This window comes from Peromyscus maniculatus, chromosome 9 (assembly GCF_049852395.1).
Source record: "Peromyscus maniculatus bairdii isolate BWxNUB_F1_BW_parent chromosome 9, HU_Pman_BW_mat_3.1, whole genome shotgun sequence".
Lineage (NCBI taxonomy): Eukaryota > Metazoa > Chordata > Mammalia > Rodentia > Cricetidae > Peromyscus > Peromyscus maniculatus.
This window is the reverse complement of record NC_134860.1, coordinates 44,169,052-44,184,073: the sequence shown is the minus strand read 5'-3', so window position 1 is coordinate 44,184,073 and position 15,022 is coordinate 44,169,052. Positions and strand designations below refer to the sequence as shown.

The following is a 15,022-nucleotide window of genomic DNA, read 5'->3' as shown; positions in this document are numbered from 1 at the left end:
ACAGAGGTTGACAAACCATTGACCTTTAGCTAAAACCAGTACATGAAGAAATTATCAACCACAGTGACCTCTTCCAGGACGACTGTAGCCTGTGACTGCTCCCCTACTGAGACTAGCCTAGCTGCCTCCTCTTACATTCTGTGTGTAGTAAATTCACCGAGTTTTCCGGTCACTGCTGGAGTGTCTCTATCAGTGCGCATGTCCCACCCAGTCCCAGCTTTTCTGCATACGTGTCTGCAGTTTCTTTACTTCCTGCTGCCCAAGTCAAGTCAGTCCCAAAGCCATGCAGATCAGAGATCGCCACACAGAGGTGTCTTCTGTGTTCTTCATTGCTAAGTTCCCAGTGCCCACTTCTGGGGTTGGTGTATAGTTGAGTACACATGTACACAGACGTGTGAAGAAATGAGGAGGATTTCAGCTCGTTCCTGTGGGGTTAGGCAATTTTCTATTGGGCAAAGGAAAAAGGAGGACCAAGGGTTTGGTCTAGCTGGGAGCCATGTTCCCTGACCTGTGAATATGCTGAATCACAGGGACAGCAGAGCTTAGACGAGAGACCAGCTAGTGCTACCACTCACAGAGGTAAATTCTCACATGCTGCTGTGGGGAGGCAGGGATGCCCAGGGCTTCTGTGAGACCGAAGACTCCTCCTACTCCAGTTCATTTGCATACCCTTACTCATAATCATGCAGTAACAATGCACACTTGCCTAAAGATGGCTTCTGAGATGCACACATTCCCAATATCAGCTGGGAGAAATCCAGAAACCACCACCCCAGTTGAAATCTGTGCACCAGTCATCTTAATATTCCCTTACCAATGGCAGTCCAAGGACATACGGATCTGGACACTTGGTAGCATATTGTCATTTATAAGCCTAGAAGTCTGGTCAACTAGCCTAAGTAAACAAGAAAAAAAGAGTCCTGGGCTCTGAGCACGTGGAAGGCAAACGGGAGTTTTGAGGGACAGCTAGCTGGGGGAGCCCAGATGAAATTGACTTTGTGTGTGTGGCTCAGATTTCTCTTTCAGATTCCTGGGCTGGTTTCATTCTAAAACACACTCTCTGCCGACGATGGCAAAGATATATGTCAGGTGATTCTGAGCTAATGTGGGCCATGTCCCTATCACAATTCCCTTACAGTAGCAAGGGAAAAGTTACCAAAGAGGGCCAAGCCAAGCAAATGCAAAGTTAACACGACTGTTCTTCTCTTGGTGGCCATTTGGGAGGTTGACTTATCCAAAAATTTGAAATGTGTTTTTGTTTCCTTGAAGCCAATGACATGGGCCCGTCTTTCTAAACCCAGCTGGCTTCTATTACCGAGTTTCTTAGAAGCCCATAATGTTTTATTTCCTCTGCAACTCTTTCATAATGTTATTGTTCCTAATAGCATTGATGAGGATTTGGGAGCTTTAGAGCAAACACAATTGAGATGCTGGTTGGCCCCTTTGGTGGCTCTGTCATGAGCTGCTGAAAATTATGCAGCGAGTCAAGCCGTGTGGTCTCCCCTCCAAACAGGCCTCACACCATCCTTTGGCCAAAGGCAAAGCTTAGTAGACTTCTACTCCGGAGTGTGACACAGCTGGAGAACAAACTCATAACTTAGGGTATCCAAAGGCTCCCCCTGCGTTTCAGCAAGAAGTTTGAGACCACTTGGCATGAGCCCTAGACATGGGTCGAAGCCGTCATCTCTAGGTCTGTTTGATCCAGGGAGTGGGATGGGAATCCTGACCTTATTCTTTGAGAAAAATGGGTCGTTGTCATTAGAAAGTCACTTTTCTGCTCTCCCCGGGGAGCTCTTGATGGAAACTCTAAGGAGCTGAAGGAAGCAGAGACAATTCAGGTTGATAGCCTCCAGCCGAAAAACAAATTCTGCTGATTTTAGTAGTAAATCGGTTTGTGAGCAAAATTCTAGGTGGCTTACAGGATCGCTGGGGCGGGGGACAATTCCAGCCCGGAAAATTGTCAGGGGCATAATATCTGTTGTGGTTTGGACTTGGAATGGTCCCCCGTTTGTGATGCTCCCCTGAAGGCCGTGGAGTCTTGACTGGGTAGATCCTGGCTGGAAGGAGACATTGGAGTAGGCTTTTAAAGGTGATTGCCCACATCTAGTTCTAAGCAATGTGGTCTTGGCTACCCCATGACAAGCAGTAGCCTCACGGTCCAGCCACTGCTGGCCACTGACAGAACCCCTGGGCATCCATATCCATACGTTTCTTGCCACAAGAGGCCGACGTCCTCTAAAACCATGGGACAAAATACATCTTCCCTCCTTTAGTGCTTTTTTGTACCAGGTATGTTTGCGTAACGGTGAGGAGAGCAACGAATGCATATATTATGGGTTGAATTATTCCCTCTTCACAGCGATCAACTCTTCATCCTGGACCTATGAAGACGATGGTGCTAAGAAAAAAACGGGTATTTGACCATGTGCTCTAGTTAAAGTGTGGCCACAGGCTTCCTAATATAGTGGCTGGTGTGAAGATGGAGGCAGAGGTTGGAGTTACCATGCCCTGTACCAGCTGCTGGAAATCAACAACAGCCAGAGAGGCTTCGATCATCGAGGCTTCGGACGGACATGTGTCTGCCAACTTGATTTAGATGTTCTAGCCTCTAGAAGCAAATCCATGTTTGTTCTCTGGCGATATTCAGTTGGAGGCACTTTGCTGTGGTAGCTAAGAGTCCTCAGAGTTCCACCTAGTCACGTCTGAGGAAGATGCCAGAACTGCCCCTGGGGCGGTCAGTCACTTTCCTCAGGATGATATCCCTATTTACCTCACTTCCTGTTTTTAGACAGGAGTGTCTACCTGTCTGAAGTGGGGGGTCACACACCTAATCTAGACCTGCTGACAAGAGGAGAGAAGGCACCAGTCTGGCCTTTCAGGGTGGGGGTGGGGGTGGGGGTGACACAGCCGGCCTTGGTAGGTAAGCAGCTTCAGGTCCTTGGCGAGGAAAACAAGCCCACAGACAAACACAAACCCGCAAACTATGTCCCCGCAACAGATATATTAGTTATGCTTCTTCTCACCATGACAAAATACCCAATAGAATACCCGAGAGAAGCACCTTAAGGAGGTAAGGGCCTGTTTATGCTCTCAGTTCCAGGGGATTCGTCCATCATGGTGGAGGAGGTGTGGGTTTTTAAAGTAGGGACGCATGGTCACATTCTATCCTACCAGGAAGCAGAGGATGATAGGGGCTCGCTCAGTGTGCCTTCTCCTCTTTAGTCCATTCCATGGAATGATACCACCCACATTGAGGGGGCACCTTCTCCCTCAATTAGCCTAATGTAAATCCCTCACAGCTGTGCCCCGAGACTCAATTTTATGATGATTCTAAATCTCATCCAGTTGACAGTCAGAATTAATCGTCACAACGTAAACATGCAAGAAAGAAGCAGTTTAAACATGGGATAGACGGCAGATAGTAAAAGCGAGGTTGAAGTTTGCAGATAATTTTTTTTTTTGACACACACTAGAGAGATTACAAGCTTTTTGTTGTTTTCAGGTCCCTGCTAGAAGGCCAGGACTGTATAGGTTTCCATTAGGGACCTAAGGAAAGCCATTGATTGCCCAGACATCTCTGCAAAAGACGAGGCAGGGATGTGTTAATGCAGATGCTGTGCCTCCACAAGCCTGGGTAGACCCTGAGAGGGCCAGGGGGCCCAGCACTGCACCGAGAGAGTGTGACTGACTCCAGAGCAGGCTCTGGGGCCGAGCCTCGGCTCCTCTGCTTCTCACTGGGCCTTGGTGATAACTTTATCTTTTGAAGTCTCAGTTTCCCCTTTAGCCAAATGGGGCTAATAATAGTGATATCGCAGGGTTTCTGCAGGGTTGAAATGACTTGCATCCCAGAAGCACTTCACCCAAGCCTGGCTTGCAGGAAGTGTGCAGTGTCAGCCGCATCCCTTCCTGAGTGCTGAGCTTCGGAAAGATTATCTTTATCTCTTTTGGACTATTATTTCAAAGCACAGAACTCATTAAAACCCAAAAGCTGTAACCAGAGAACAGAAGTTTTCTTTTTTTTTAAAACACTTTTCTTTTGCCGTGTGCTGGGATTGAGGGTAGCTTAAGCGTGTTTCCCAAGAGCTTCCGTGTGGTAAGATTGGTTCTCATGTGGAACTGTTAATGGGAGGTGGGACTTGTTCTGAGGCCCTCAGATCACAGAGGGCATGCCCTCACTAGCCTCCCACCCGTGGTCCTCCGGCTTCTCATCCCATCATGAAATCTCTTCCTTTTGCACATCTCCCAGCCTTGACGCCATCCATCACAGAGTGGATCCAACGAGGACCCGTGCCATGATGCTTGAACTTTTAGTCTCCAAAGCTGTGAGCTAAATAAACCTCTCTTCTTGAAAAGTTACCAAACCTTAACTGTTTTTGCTATAGTTAGAGAAAACAGACATGCCTGAGCTACACGAAGGAGAAAATACATTACATGCTTTGCCTTTCAGATATATTACCAGGAAACACAGATGGTCCTGGGCCTCTTGGGATGCTCCTACAAGGAAAGCTTTTCATGTATGAGATACTCAGCAAATGTTTGCTACGTGTACTAGGTAAATCAAGCAAGATGCCCTCTCTTTACATGTCAGATTGCCAGCTGTGTTCTCGTCTCTTTCTGGGAGTTGCTGATTCATATGTGGCTTATACTATGTTGTAACCCAGTATGAATCAAATTCCAGTCAAAGGAAACCAATTCATAAATTTACTCTGCTCTAGGGTAAACAGGTGGCTTTGTGTAAATATATAGTCTTACTGGGGATAGCCTCTAGTGTATGGTGACTTATTGAATTAATCAACTCTGCTTCTTGTGGGTATAGTGGAGGCATGCATGCCTACACATTCAGAGGCCAGAGAAGGATGTTGGGAGTCCAGCTTTTTCCCTCTCTCCCTTATTCTCTTGAGACAGTCTCCTCCTGAACCTGGCTAGGCTGGCAGCTAGCAAGTCTTAGCAATCCTCCTATCTCCACTCCTTACTGCCCTGAGCTCATAGGTACGCATGAGGCCACATGTGATTTTTCAGCTGAGACTTGAACTCAGGCATGCATGTTTGTGTAGCATGCCTGAGCTCTTACCCACTGAGCCATCTCCCCAGCTCCAATCCACATCTAAGAAATATACATTTGAACCGGTGGGAAGCCCGTGGTTGGTGCTGGGAACGGAGATAAAAGGTGTTCTGGGAGGGAAGCCGCCCAGTAGCTCCATAGGCAGGTACTTGCCGTAGAGGGAGAGTTAAGGAGGCGATACTATGTAGTTGGCAGGGGAAATAGAGAAGCATTTACAACTGCAAGCTGCACGCCCTTACTGTGTAGTAACTCAGTGAAATAAATGGCGACGTCACTCCCTGGCTGCACTTGAGGACACAGTGACCAGTGGAAGACCTATGGTAGACACAGCCAAGTTGGAGGTTCCCTTCCACACTAGCAACTGAGTCAGTCAGAGCTGTCCTGACCAGCCGGGCGGTGGTGGCACAAGCCTTTAATCCCAGCACTCGGAAGGCAGAGCCAGGCAGATCTCTGTGAGTTCCAGGCCAGCCTGGGCTACCAAGTGAGTTCCAGGAAAAGGCGCAAAGCTACACAGAGAAACCCTGTCTCGAAAAAAAAACAACAAAAAAAAAAAACCAGAGCTGTCCTGGCCATTCTGTTGGAAGGCTTGCTGTGATGATGCTGTCACTGAGTATGTGCTAAGATAATAAGGGCTTCGTTAAGGAAGGAAACCAGAATGACTCTTGTTCCCTAAAGCCTCGTTACTCATTGTGGGGTCCAGGCACAGCCAGTGCTGCGATCCCCTGATACTCGCCAGAGATGCGACGTTGGGGGCTCCCCATATACCTCTTGAATGAGCACAGGGTCTTTTAATAGGATCGCCATGTAACTGATGAGTGTTGAAGTTTGAGGTGTACTCCCTGGGGTTGCGCATGGCGTGCTGGTGGAGGAATATTATGCGGGGCAGCTTGTGGTCCATGAAGCTTCCCTGTGGGTTGTGGGTTCTAAACTGCTCAGTGCTAACCAGAACTACCTAGGCCTCAGGGTTCCTGAATACAATGATAGCCAGTTTGGGCTTCTTTTCTTTCTTTTTTTGGGGGGGAGGGGGGAGGGTGTGCTTTGAGATAGGTTTTCTCTGTGTTATGATCCTGGCTGTCCTGAAACTCGCTTTGTAGACCAGGCTGGCCTCAAACTCACTGAGATCTGACTGCTTCTGCTCCCTGAGTGCTGGGATTATAGGCATGTGCCACCACCACCTGACTTTGGTTTCTTTTAAAAGAAGAATCTTAAATTTTGTGTTTACAGAAAATTTTGAGGTTTTATATCAGTTATTCTTTTTTTGATGTTTTGTTTTGTTTTGTTTTGTTTTGTTTTGTTTTGTTTTGTTTTGTTTTGTTTTGTTTTGTTTTGTTTTTCTGAGACAGGATTTTCTGTGTAGCCCTGGCTGTCCTGAAACTCACTCTGTAGACCAGGCTGGCCTCCAACTCAAGAGATCTGTCTGCCTCTGCCTCCCAAGCCCTGGGATTAAAGGCGTGTGCCTTCACCTCCCTTGAATACTTGAGAGAAGTATTCAATGGGAGGCCCTTCAGTAGTTATTTAGAATGCCAAGTACCACCGTGGGCCCCATTAACCACCATTGCTCACATAAACCCATGCAGCTTAGGGACTCAGCACAAGAACAAGCAGCCTGTCTGATCTAATGCCCTAGCCTACAACTTCTCATTGGCTACTTTGCAAATGTAACAGTATGAACGGGAAGGACAGGGCAATACCGTCTCTCCAGGACATTACACTGTTGACATTGGCATTCAAGATTTTGCAGCCCCATTCAGAAGCCTGCCTGCCAAAAAAAGAGCCAAAGTCATGGTGATCACCCAGAATTCCACTTATGTAGAGCTTGGCCACTGCCTAGAAAGCTTTCAAATGGGGCTTAAAAGCATAATGGGTGGGAAAGCAAACCGAGTCCCAAGGTGATCTGAGTTAACTGACCTGGATCTACAAGAAACAGCTTTCTTTATTTGTTAAATATTTATCACAGGTATCTGTTTGTTTTGAAACTTGCAAAGATCACAGAAGTAAACATTCAGTTTTCTCAAGCACTTGTCCTCCAGTCTCCATCTTCAAGAGAGGCCTTGTTATCAGTCTTCTGTGCTATAATCTGTAAACGTCTAAGTGTATCCAGGGATGCCACAAACACACCAAGGTTTTTCTACATAGGAAGGGCTGGGGGTGGGGGAACAGATAGATCAGAAATAGCTGAACTACACAAAGCTTCATTTACCTGGTGCCTTGCATAAATATGCATATGTAAATTTGAGGACTGCAAGAAATAGATGAAACAGTGAATGAAACCACTAGAAAGAAATAGGAACTCCTGAGTCTATGTCAATAATAGATGGTGCATAATGAATGAATGATAAGCAAGATCATTCAGCAATAAGCAAGAGTTGGCTGGTGAATGTACAAGGAATGGAGAGTCAGTGGAGCATCACAATCATGCTAGTGAAGATTGACAAGACTCAGCAGCCATGCCGCCTCTGCAGGGAAATTTGGATGAGGACGGGGGTGTTGGACTCATCTTACAGTCTCCTCCTCTTCCCAAGGACTGCTTTTGTGTTCCAAAAGTAGAAGGGGCACACAATGACCATGTCCTTGACAATGTGAACCACCCCTCACCAAGTCATCCAAATGAACATTACCAGTGCAGTCCAGACACAATATCCAGAGAAGCATACAACACCGTCCATGCAGTTCTCAGCCTAGCTACAAGGACTAGCAGACATACCTAAAATAAGAGTATTTTACTGCAAGTGGAGGTGATGGAAGGAGAGGTGTTGACGAGGAATGCATTCTTCAACAATGCCAATGTCATAAGCCAAGAGAGGCTGTAGAATGTTCCAGATTAAAGGAGGATAGAAAGGGTTGATAATAATTAGAAAATACAAATGTCAGACCCCTGACTTGACCCTGTTGTAGAAGAGAAAAAGATCTGCCTGCTGCTGCCCAGCCCCAAGTGACCATGCCCCTCAGAAGCACCTGAAATTCCACTAGGAAGCCTTTTTTCTGCCTTGGGAACCAAGAGGCAGGGACATTCAGATGTGAGGTAGGTTATTTCCGAGACGAGAAGGAGCTATTTGCAGTTTCACTTGAGAGCCTGGAATTTTAGACCTTGTCAGTGACACAGGACCCTCTGCCCAGCTTGTGTCAATCTCAGCAAAACCTTCACCATGCCCTGCCCCCAGTGGTTTTCCATTTGTTTTATTGTTTCCATTTTGGTTTGAGATAGGATCTTGCTATATAGCTCAGGCTGGCCTAGTTCTGGCAGTGATCCTCCTGCCTCCTCCTCTCCCTGAAGTGATGGGATGACAGGTGTGTGCCACCCAGCCAGCTCCCCTGAGATCATTATTAAATGCCTACTAACCCCATCAGAGAAAAGGGTAGCACATGGCGAACAGAGGTGACTATCCATAAAAATGGATGAATGGGTGAACAATCTGGATAACACCTGTCATGGAGTCCTAGAGTAATTTATAAAGGAACACCACAAATAAAACATACTTCTCTTCCTTAGCTCCAGTTGAGCCATGCTTCCACACACAGTGATTCCATTCCATCTGCATTCACACTTAAACAGCTTTTTATGTGAACCAGTCTTAAGTCTAGTTAGTAACACAAAACAGAATGAAAAGGAGGGGGAAATCTTTTAAGGACCAGGTGACAGTTCTATGTCTGGCTTCTCACCAGACGGACACAAACAGGAAGTCAACCTAGTGTGTAGGAAAGCATCTCACAGTCTTACCTTCAGACGAAACCTAGAGACCATCGCACATCTAAGGAGCAGTAGGTGGAGATCCAGGAATGTTTGGGAAACAGAACAACAAGGAGAGTGGAGTTTCCATTTTGGCTCACCAGCGTAAAAGTGAAGTGAGCCTAAACACATCGGGTATTTGGGGGTTCCCCTCTACCTGGAATGCCTGAGGAGGCCAAGGTGTGAACAGGCAAGTGTGGGAGTGGTGGGTTGTGTTGGCTCCAGGGTGGCACTTACACTGGAGATCTTGGGCATTCAGGGAAAAGCAAGAGGAAGTCCAAGGGTAGGGGGGCAATGTTTCTTTCTTTTTTTTTTTTTAAATGTCCATGTACCCAAGGAAAGCCACCTTACCACGACAATCAATGTCACGAGTCTAACAAACCTGGATTTAAGCTAACGAAAGGATTCTTTTGCTGCTGTGTGTTGTGCTGGGGCTGTGGGCCAAACTGTGTGTTCAGGTAGTTTGGCATATTCTGGTAGAGACCAATGGATACACGTGAAGACTGAACGAAGGATGGAGAGACGTGTCCAGCCCATCTCTGGCTAAGCCAATGAGACAGTGTTCTTCCTCAGTCATGGTTTGGTTCATTTCTGCTGCTTAGAAATGGAGTGCCAGCACAAGCATTTGTTCCCTGATTGTCCCTATGGGTCCTATCAGCTGTTGTCACCAGATATGAGCCTGGTAATACGATGGGTAATGGAAGCTTGTGAATATAATTTTCTATTTTCATTTCTAGTGTCCTCACTGAAGACAACCAAGGGTAGGGCTTTAAGGAGTCAAAATAAGAAATATCGGTTGTATGCATGCCCCTGGAACCCATTCCTATCTTAGCTAAACTGCTTTCTTGTTCATAGACACCCGTGATGTACACTCATGCTTGGAGACCACTTGCTTGCAGGTTAATATCAAAGAGAGCAGACAGTACACATCCAATTTGCCAATTGCCAAAGCCCCACCCCAGTACCATACATCACTCCTGATTTGCATGGCTGGCCATGAGTAGGTTGAAAGGAAAGCAGAGCTTTGACTTCGGAAGTGTCCACTAGCTTCGTGAAGGGCATTTGAAACAAGACCTAGGGCTATCTCTGCTGTAGGATAATGCTCTTATACACTGGTTTTATAAAACTCTGATTGGCCAGTAGCCAGGCAGGAAGTATAGGTGGGGCAAGCAGACTAGGAGAATGCTGGGAAGAGGAAGGGCAGAGTCAGAAGTCACCAGTCAGACACAGAGGAAGCAAGATGACAAGGCAGAACTGAGAAAAGGTACCAAGCCACATAGCTAAACATAGATAAGAATTATGGGTTAATTTAAGTGTAAGAACTAGTCAGTAATAGCCTAAGCTAATGGCCAAGCAGTTATAAATAATATTAAGCCTCTGATTATTTTATAAGCGCTGCAGGACTATGGGACCAGGCGGCACTGGAGAAACCTTCTGGCTACATATCTCTTCTCAAAAATAGAGTTTAAATTCAAGCATTTTTGTTGTTGCTGTTTTTAGCAGCCTAGTTCCTTTTTATAGAAAAGCCATAGGAAATGACTATTGGAATATTACCTTCAGCTGATAATTTTTAAATATTTCAAAATTATACATCATAAGCCAGGTATGGTAATCATGCCTGTAGTCTCAGCTCTTGGAAGACTGAGACAAGAGGATTTCTAGGAGTTAAAGGTCAGACAGGTCTAATAGTTTTGGGCCAACTAGCCCTACAAAGTAAGCCACTGTCTCAAAACCAAATCAACAAACAAAGCCAAACACCCACACACATGCACACATGTGTGCGTGCACACACATGAGAGAAAAAGAGAGAGACTCACAATTTTATGCCATGATTAAGCAATAGTGAAATTCATGAACAACGACATAATTAGGGAAGGTGCATTATTTTGTGTGTTCATTTGCAGTTTTCAGAGCTATCCATCCAGGGCAGCACACTGTAGTGGGTATTCATTCCACCTATGATCTCTAGGGTACCAGCCCCTAGGGTGTGGCCTCTTGGCTAGCTTAAGACCTGAGGAACATGTACACAGGGCCCCTTTTTGCTCTCTTGTGCATTTAGATGGTGAAGACCAGGCCAGGTGGTGTGAAACATTGTGGAACCAGTTCCCAGACTTCCAGGGACTCTGTAGCTGAAATTGCCATATCCTGTATTAGTGAGCTGATACCCCATATAATCCCTTGATAAATAGATTCATTATTGGTAATCCATGGATTTCCTCTACTGTATTATCTGGCACCCAATGTGGGGCATGACAAAAAGGGGCCCATGTGTGTGCTCCTCAGGCCTTAAGCTAGCCAAGAGGCCACACCCTAGGGACTGGTAACCCAAGGTCATAGATGTAATGAATACCCACTACAGTATACATCCCATGTGAATCAAGCACTCTATCATAAGCTATAATGCTTTGCTCTAAGATGTTAGGTAACGGGGTGAATCATAATAAGAGATGATTAAAGAGAATCTATTGAATAGATGTTTTTAAGTTAGAGGACACAAGATACCACAGCTTTGGGCCATCATTGATACTTCTACAAATTCCTAATGGAGTTTTAGTGTCCTAAAAAAAAATCTCATTTATGTCCTAGAATGTTCCATGAGGTAACAATGGGTAGGATTGATACTCAGCAGCTTCCTCGTTCTAAACACCTACCCCTGTCCTTAGCATCAGTCTGTAAGATTAGACTTTACCTAAAACCACCTCCTTTCTTGACTCCCTTCCCACCTCTACCCCATTTCTCTTATTAGCATATAAGTTTTCCTTGAGTAATAGACAAATCCCTAGCTCACACTTCTCATTTGTCCAACTCAAAGCAGTAATATCCTGCTAGAAATACTATCTAGCAATACCTATGAACTTCATTGCCAAAATATTTGAAATTTTGCCAGATACATTGATGATCACAAAGTGTGTCATCACTGTAGGAGAGTCAGCACAGAAAAATGAAAAATGACAACTGTGTGTTGGAGACCTTGTATATAGACACTACCTGCCTTCAGTTCTTTCCAGAATCATCTTATGTAAACTTTACCATTCATACTTCCAAAACAAAGAACAATTAGGACTGTGTGTGTGTGTGTGTGTGTGTGTGTGTGTGTGTGTGTGTGTGTACTTCAGGTGTCATTCCAGAGGTGCTGTCCACTTTTGGGTGTTTGGGTTTCCCCCTCTTCCGGTAATTCCTGGACATCCATTTGTTTTAACCTCCTCAGCAACGGGGTTACAAGTACTTGCCACCACACTCGATTTGGGGTCTTGAACCCAGGTCCTCATGGAAAGCGTTAGCCTAAGGCTAACACCTTGTCCATTGAGCTGTCTCCCCAGTCCCCCAGGCTCAACGTGTTGAGTAACACGCCCAAAGTCAGATAAGCAGTCCATGCTTATTCTGGAATTTCTTGAAATGTATCACAGGTTGATTATATACGTCCTAAAATACTATAAAGGAAATAGCAATGGCCCTCTCACTTCCTGTCCTTCAATACTTGTGGGATAAAACACAAGTGCTCACTTTAGAAATGATTGATGGGTTTTGAAAGCAGATTTCAAAAAAAGAAAAAAACCTGATCTGAGCCACATGACCCACCTTGTTAACTTACAGACACCATCCACTCCACCCCCCTGCAGCCAAACTGAGGGGGTCAGAGTTTTAAAATAGCTTTAGGAGATTTTAGCTTTAGGAGAGTTTGAGAATCAGGGCAGGCAAACTGCAAGCAGCCAGTTCTCAAATAGAAACACCCCACGGGTATTAGGGAGCCGGTGGGCAGGCCATAAGTAGCTTCAAGAGCTGTCAGGTCCAAATGTCACCCTCTCCTTGGGAGCTCTGAGTTCTATCAGCCTTTCTAGGCCTGTTTTTAATGTTGAGACTGGCCAGCTCTTTAGGGAAACCATGCCTAAGTCTATTTCTCAACAAGAAAAGCTGCACTCCACTAAAAGCTGCAACACTAATAAAGGTGTGGTATTCTTCCCAGATAGACACTATATGTATTTGTTTGTTTGTTTGTTTTTATTTTATGTGCATTGGTGCTTTGTCTGCATGTATGTCTGTGTGAGGGTGTCGGATCCCCTGGAACTGGAGTTATAGACAGCTGTGAGCTACCATGTGGTGCTAGGAATTGAACCCCGGGTCCTCTGGAAGAGCAGTCAGTGCTCTTAACCGCTGAGCCATTTCTCCAGACTGTATTTTTAAAAGGACCATCTATAAGGGGAGGAAATCATTTTAAGAGAAATGCATGTGCTAAGTGAGCTAAGCCAGGTTTAAAAGGACAAAGCTTGCCTGGCTTTACTAACATGAGGAACCCAAATCATTGAAGTCATAGAAACAGAGAATAATTGGCTAATGACTGCCAAGGACAGTAGCGGAGCATTGTTTAATAAAGTACCCTACAGAAATTCAGTTTGGAGTGATGACCAAGTTCTGGGGCTGAGTGGATAATGATGGTGCTTGCCCAACAGCATGAATGTACTGAATGCCACTGGGGTGGACATTTTTAAAAAAGGTTTGAAACTGGGCTGGAGAGATGGCTCCCAAGTTAAGAGCACCTGCTGCTCTTCTGCAGGACTTGGTTCCTAGCACCCACACGAGACCTCTCTCAACAGCCTGGAACTCCAGTTTCAGGGGAATCGCATGCCTTTTCCCGGACTCCTTGGGCATTGCATTCATACGCACATACCCACACACAGATACATATGTACATATTTAATTAAAAATAAAAACCAATCCTTTTTAAATAAACATAAATACGAGGACCCGAAACATATTTTTGAGGGACTTTCGCATTTCGGAGCTTCGTGCTTTTCTTTGTGTATTTGACAATCACGAACTTGTCGGCAGTCGATCTGGCAACTTCATATCGTGGAACTTCGTATCGGAGCGCGGCAGCATCTGCCTTGTATGCAGACCGAGGCCTGCTGAGGCTGTTTGTATAATCACTGGTGGTGAAATCAGGAAGATGCAAGGTGGGTGTGTCCTGAAGTGCAGTTCAGCCAACCTTCCAGACCTTAAATTAGAGTGATGAGCATAAACACGGCAAAGAGGTTTTTTTCCCCCCAACTAAATTGCAATTATATTTTAAATTACCTACAATTACCAGAAACCATCTCAAAGCTAGAAATTAACTTCTTAGGCGCAGGTCCCAGCAGATCAGCTGTTAAACGGAGCGTCTTGCGCCCCAGAACCTCTTGCTTCAGCTGCACCCGGGGAAAGCAGCAGGGAGGCGGAGCCTGAGGTTCGCTGTCACGTGACAGTGACAGAACAGCGGAGCAACAGGGCCATATTTTTACAGCTTCCCAAATTAACAGTTTCATTCCATTGTTGTTTTATTTAGTTTTTTTGTTTTGTTTTGTTTTGTTTTTAGAGCAAGTGAGTGTTTTATTTTTGAGTTCAGTGGAACAATTTCTATGCTACCAGTCTAGTCATCCAGTATTTAGGGCATGGAATTTGGACCAGGAGCCACTGAGCATATCCCTGACTGGTGGCCATGATCTTGGTAAATGTTCTTATCGTCCAAGCTTCAGAGTGATTGCCAGACACAAGCGATGAGAAGCCGGGGCAGAGGTCCTCTCTCAGAAGCCGGGGCAGAGGTCCTCTCTCAGAGCTTTAGGCACGGGGCCGGTTCTGGCCACCTTGTCTGACTGCCTTGCCTCCGCTGTCTTCCTCTTTCTGGGAGAATATGCCCTGTTCCAGATCAGCCTCTCCTACACCACCTGGCTGGTGTGCAACCCGACAAGCGATGGACTCCGAGCCAACGCCGTAGAGCACACTGCGATGTTAACGTTGGGGGTAACACTTTGGGGCGTGGGTTAGCTAGTTTTAAACACCATGGCCTGCTGTTTCTCAGAGAACTCATAGTAAATCCTTCTTTTCCCCCTTAATCCATTCTCCTGTCTGGAATCTACCTCTTGAATGGCCTCTGAAATAATTGTTTTTTTCTGAAATAATTTCCTCACAACTCCTCAACATCTCTGCCTTGCCAACAGCTGTATGCATTAGTCGGGGTTCTCTAGTGGAATAGGATTGATAAAATGAATGCATATTACTAGATATATGTTAAAAATATCAGTATTCCTTACTGATAAGGAATGGGCAGTCAACAATGGCTGTCTGATCCTGGAGAGTCTACACATGGTTAGTGGCTCAGTGCCTGAGTCCAGATGTCTAAGCAGACTCAATCTAGAGCTGAAGGCTGGGAGGATCAGAAGCCAGAGAGACTGAACTGTGAGGTCACCAAAGGATGGCGG

General features: G+C 45.6%; 1 long non-coding RNA gene across 1 annotated transcript; it reads right to left on the bottom strand.

Annotated features, from left to right (window-relative positions):
• Positions 1 to 13,480: 13,480 nt before the first annotated feature.
• LOC143267158 (uncharacterized) lies at positions 13,481 to 13,967 on the bottom strand. The gene is made up of 2 exons (XR_013042068.1): positions 13,863 to 13,967; positions 13,481 to 13,782 (listed from the first exon to the last, which is right to left on the bottom strand). It is a non-coding gene; the product is annotated as an uncharacterized LOC143267158 (long non-coding RNA).
• Positions 13,968 to 15,022: the final 1,055 nt, after the last annotated feature.